This window comes from Delphinapterus leucas, chromosome X (assembly GCF_059928025.1).
Source record: "Delphinapterus leucas isolate spDelLeu-1000000601 "Yukka" chromosome X, BTC_Dleu_Yukka2, whole genome shotgun sequence".
NCBI classification, from domain to species: domain Eukaryota; kingdom Metazoa; phylum Chordata; class Mammalia; order Artiodactyla; family Monodontidae; genus Delphinapterus; species Delphinapterus leucas.
Window position 1 is genome coordinate 71,092,049 of NC_143150.1, and position 6,000 is coordinate 71,098,048.

A 6,000-nucleotide genomic window follows, 5' to 3' on the forward strand; every position below is an offset into this window, starting at 1 on the left:
GTGGAGCATGGGCTCTAGGCACGCAGGCGTCAGCAGCTGTGGCACGCAGGCTCTAGAGCACAGGCTCCAGTAGCTGTGCCGCACAGGCTTAGTTGCTCCGTGGCATATGGGATCTTCTGGGACCAGGGATTGAACCCGTGTCCTCTACATTGGCAGGCAGATTCTTAACCACTGTGCCACCAGGGAAGTCCCGTGATCTTCTTGTATGGAACTTTTCATAATAAAGTGCTGTGAAAAATTAAAAAGGAGTGCTTTTGTTCATTAAAAGGTACGATAAAAAGAGTGAAGGCAAGCTAAAAACTAGAAGATATTTACGTAACATGAAATCTTCAGAGAATTAAATTATAGAATACATAAAGAACTTCCACAAATAAATATGCAAACAACCCAAGGGGAAAATGGGCAAAAGACACTAAATGAACACCTCATAGACAAGAAAATCCCCAAGGCCAAGCATATGAAAAGCTGCTCAATATGATTACTAATATTATTACTAATCAAGAAATTGCAAATTAAATCTACAATGAGACACCATTTCACTATCACAAGATTGACAACAATTTTGTACTTTGTTAATATCAAATGTTGATGAGGATATGGAACACTTAAACACTGTTGATAGGAGTAGAAATTAGCATGACCGCATTGTAAAAAATCTGGCATGATCTAGTAATGTTGGAAATCTTCTTTCCCTATGAGATGACAAGTTCAGTCCTAAGTATGAGCACTGGAACACAGCTTCCCAGCCATTTTATTCTATGGCTCACACAGAAAATGATGATTGTATGGCATACAGGAGTCAGATGACAAAGTTGTTCAGGGCCAGAACCAAGCGGTCCAGGGGCTGCTGTCTGGCTGTCTCTGGAGATGAAGGCCTCAAAGTCCCAGGCCCAAAAGTTGGAAAGCTCTGCCCTGGAAGGCTCTTGTACGTGGGCACCAGGAAACATGCGCCAGAATGTTTATAGTAGCACTATGAATAATATCTGCCCAAATGGAAACAACCCAAATTACCCATTGACAGTAGAATGGATACATAGGTTGAGATACAGTGGATTCTTGTTATTTGTAGATTCCATACTTGCAAATTCCCCTATTTGCTAAAATTCATTTTTAACCACAAATCAGTACCAGAGTGCTTTCCTCCTCATTCGAGAGAGCTGTGAGAAATTTGAGTTGGTGGAATATGCTCCCAACTGAGGTCAAACAAGGTGACGCTCTGCCTTCTGGTTTCAGTCTCAGACTGCAAGCAAGTGTCCTTTTCATGATTTATTTGGTGCCACATAGTTTGCATTTTTGTGCTTCTTTGTTGGTGATTTCATACTTAAAGATGACCTCCAAGCTTAGTGCTGAAGTATTGTCTAGTGTTCTTGAGTGCAAAATGACTATGACGTGCACTCAAGAAAATATGTGTGTTACATAAACCTTGTTCAGGCATGATTTATAATGCTGTTGGCTGTGAGGTCAATGTTAATGAATCAATAATATTTGTATTAAATAGAGTGCCTTTAGACAGAAACACACATGAAACATGATTACGCAGCGATCAGTCGATGAAAATGTTGTGACCGGCGGATGGTAGGAACTTGAAATTATATTTCCCTTAGGAGCAATGTTTCAGGATTGCCTAATTCAGTGTTCATGGCAACTTTATAGACTGCAAATAACTATCATGATAATGAGAGTCTACTGTATATTCATTTGGTGGAACAGTGTACAGCAATGAAAATGAACAATTGCCTGCCACATGCGACAACAGGGATGAATCTCAGTTACACAGTATCACACGGGAGAAGTCAGAAACATCACAAATGATTCCATTTACATAAAGACCAAAGGATGCAGCAAAACCAACGTTGCTAGGAATATGAACCTATGTAGAAAATAACTAAAGAAAAGGAAGGGAATGATGAAGACAAAGGATAGAGGTTACTTCTGAGGAGGGTGAAGGGAAAGGAATTGGAGCTTCCATGCAAGGAACTTCTAAGGTTATGGTGACGTTTGAAAAAACACTGCTATAAAAGGTTACTGAGGGAATGAATGACTCCCAAATCTGTATCTCTCTCTAGCTTTGACCCCTCACTGGTGTTCCAGAACCAAATTTCTAAGTGCATTCTGGCTAATTCCACCTGCATGTCCTATAAGAAACACAACCTTAATGTATCCAAAATCCCATCATTTCCCTCCCAATCTTTCTTTACTTCCTGTGTCCTTATGCTCCCCACCACAAAGTCACTCAAAACGGAAATGTTAGTCATCTTTGACTTCTGCTTCCTTGTGGTGGCCATAGAAACATGCCCCTCCGATCCACTGCAGGGAACATAGTAGATTGGCAAGTGCCAGCTGCCACTTCTCTGGCACCACCATTGTTTGTGCCAAGATCCCACATCCTCTGGGTAGCTCCCAGCCAGTGACTGAGCATGGCAGGGGCATACTGCTTCAGGACAGGGACTCCTCTAAATGGCAGCTGTAGGTTGGGGACTCCACATGAGCCTGAACAAACCAAACTAAACTGAACGAAAGTTTACTGTTAGAACGAAACTGCATCAGAGATTCTTCTTATCTGACCCTCCTTTCCCCCACGTCTCTCTTACAGACGTCAGACCCGCATCGCACCCTGGAGAAGAAGACTCATTCCTGCTCCTTCTCCTTTATCCTTCACATGCCATTCTCCCATCATGTTCGTTCATGTCCAATCATGCCTTGGTGTCCGTATTTTTGGAGAGCCCAAACTAACAAAAGTGGTACCAGGAGTGGTCTGAGAAGTTAGCTATAAGATGGGGTTTATGGACCAGCTCACTCACTGCCCAAATGACAAAAAGCGTACCATTTTGAGTGTTATGTGGGGCATGGATAATCTCTAGCACAAGGTTACCTCCTGATTCCTTAAGGTTTTATCCATACGTACCTTGAAAAATATCCCAGTGGAGGGTCTTACTTGTGGCCTGTGAGATGATTCAGGCCTTTGAATGGTAGGGAGGGCACTATGTCTATAGGGAGGGCAGAGGCGGCTGTTCATCACTGTTATACTGGCGCCCTGCAAAGACATAATGAGAAACTAAGGGACATTACCAAACAGTTAAGGGCCAAGTGTAAGATTGATGGGGTTTTCTTGGTGGCTTACAAAATGCCCTTGCCTCCTGCAGAGACAGCTGAGTAGTTCACAGATTATGTGATAACAATAAGTGCAGCACTCCAGAGATGTATACATCCTTGACAAACACAGGCCAGTTATGGGAAGGTCAGGGCCCTTTTAGGAAAAACTTCAGACTCTGAAATGTAGGCCGGGTATATTGGCATGGATGTCTCCAAACGTTGGCTTATCAGATCCAAACGTCCTGAGGCCTCAAAGCTTGCAGGGTGGCCCTTCCTTCCCCAGCAAGAGCTAATACATGCCCTGTGCTGGTAGATGCTACAGAGTCTGCTCCCCCACAAAGTGACAGACGCCTCTCCCAGGGGAACCCTCATCTCTTCTCCATAAACTCACTGGGATATGCCGAGCCTGATAAGGGGAAAAAGAAATTATACACCAAGAAATAACAAGCCTGTACTGGCAGGAGCAGGGCAGTATCCCTGGGATTGGATTTTGAGGGTGCTGGATCAAGTGGACAGGAATATAAGAGTGGATACGCAAGTTTTACTGAGCAGAGGCGCTTTCTCATGCCATGGGATTTAACACACGGGCACGGACTCCAGGAGATGGAGGAAATTCACTGCCAGACTGGCCCTTTGAAACTTTGAGAAAGTGATGGCCCATAAGGAGAGAAGTGGAAATGCCTGCCTTGGATTGGCAGATGGCAGAGGAAGGAACAAAAATGTTGAGTGATGCAGACATGCTAGAACGGACAGAAAAGGTGAGGCCAGTCACATGGCCTCATGGTTATGTCCCACTGTACGGCTGAGAGGACACATCCCACTGTAGGACACATGTCCCACTGTAGGGCTGAGAGGACACCAAAGCCATCAGGAGTGTTCTGGTGAGAGGGGCGCCAGCATCACTAGAAGTTTGGTGGTTGCTCCCCTCTGCAGGCCAATGCCAATGATGGAAGGAAAGTGGTCCCGACCTGGGCTCATTACCACCCATGGGAGCCAACGAATTCTGACATAATAGAGGGCAGAGGGCAGCTCTTAACCAAGAGATGCCAGCAGACCACATTTCCAGTAACGACCAGCAAGGTCAGAGTGGCAGTCAAGAGTGCCTGCTTGACCGGCAGAAAGCTGAGAAGATGGCGCAGACAGCATGGCTCCCTAGGGGCAACTACAGCCAGCAAAAGGCAAGAATGCAAGAGAAGGAGGGCCATCATCCCGCTAAAAAGCCACAGTCTCCTGCTCAGTTCCTGGTCCTGAGCCAATTCAGAGACTGGCCCCACTGAAGAGGTGGATGAGTCCTGAGGAGGAAGGATCCAGAAACAAGGCAGTGGGTTATGTCCGTCCCTAAAGAGAATGACTGCCATTTCTCAGGTGACTGTACCCTGAGGCTAGAAAAAGACCCAGACACTTCTACTACTACTGGACACAGGATCTGAGCTGACATTGATCCAGGAGGCCCAAAGTGTCGTGATGGGGCCTCATTAGAATGGGGCTTATGAGGCCCTGACATTAAAAGGAGTTGGGAATGGAGACCGGTTCACAGTGCGCTGAAGGGGTCCCTGGACCAAAATAGCGGTCATTTCTCCAGTCCCCAAGCTGATAATGATAAGTGATGCACTTGGCAGTTGGAGCAATGACTTCCACATTGGGTCACTGCTCTGTGGGGTAAGAGCTATCCCGGTGGGGAAAGCCAAGAGGAACCTCTGACACTGGCTCCCACCCCAGGCCAAGAGAGTAAGTCAAAACCAGTATTGGATCCTGGTGAGCATAGGGGGCTAAAGCAGAGATTAGTGACATCATTGGAGACGTATGGGATGCAGGGGAAGAGGAGGTAGGAGAGCCACAGGGACGAAGAGAGTGGAGAAGGTGAGAAGAAGTTCTGGGAGTCTCTCTCTGGGGGAGGGAGGAAGGGAATGGAAATGGTGAGAGGGAAGACGGAGGCTTCCACTGAATCCACTGGTAATGTTTCCTAGGGTGCTGGTGGATGCAGGAGATTTTGCTATATCCTTCCTTATCCATTTTAACATATTTGAAATAGCACACCATGACTTAAAAAGTTACTGGGAGAAGTGGAAGAGGACGGTATCCACAAACGGGCAGGCACCATCGGGGGCAGGCTCGAGGAGGAGGATTGCAGATTTACAGTGCACCCAGTCTCCCCTGCTCTGAAACTTCTCCAGCATGGCCAGCTTCTCAGGTGCAGACCCAGAAAACTGGGCCTTTGAGTTCCACAGGCAAGAGGGGTTCAGACACCCCAGGACTCTCCAGGAGGTCAGCCAGAGCAGGATGCAGGAGAGAGAGGTGACTGAAGACAGAGGAGTATGAACGGGAAGGAGCAGAAGGAAGGTATGGGAGGAATGGAGCGGTGTCAGAGTAGGAGTGGGGTGGCAGACAAGGGAAATTCTAACACCCATGGGCCGTATAGAAACCAAGGGAGGCACCACTCCCCAGACGTCAGTACTGCTCAGCTCAGGGAAGCTGAGAACTGACAGTTCCAAGAAAAATTGAGAGACACCTGGCTATCCACACCCACCGCCATCACAACTGGTAGGCCTTGGTTGCGCATCCTTCAAAACTTTAAAACATATTTGTACATATACTTAAATGAATCCTCATATATTACATAGGATTGACTGGTGTGTGTGTGTGCCCACGCACGCAAGTGATTTAACTCACAAATGTGAATCCAAAGCCATCGTTCTGCAACTTGCAGTTCGAAGTCAGGCGGATGCTTTCGAAAGCTGTGAGAATGGCCTGATGCGTTCCGTTAGACTGCCACGCTTTATGCTACTGGATGCTAAGCCACGTTGCATTCATCCATTTCCTTACTGACGGGAATTTGGAGTGTTCCCAGTTTTAACCATCACCAACACCCTTGTGCATGTGTTCTTGTACACTACAGGTACCAGCGTG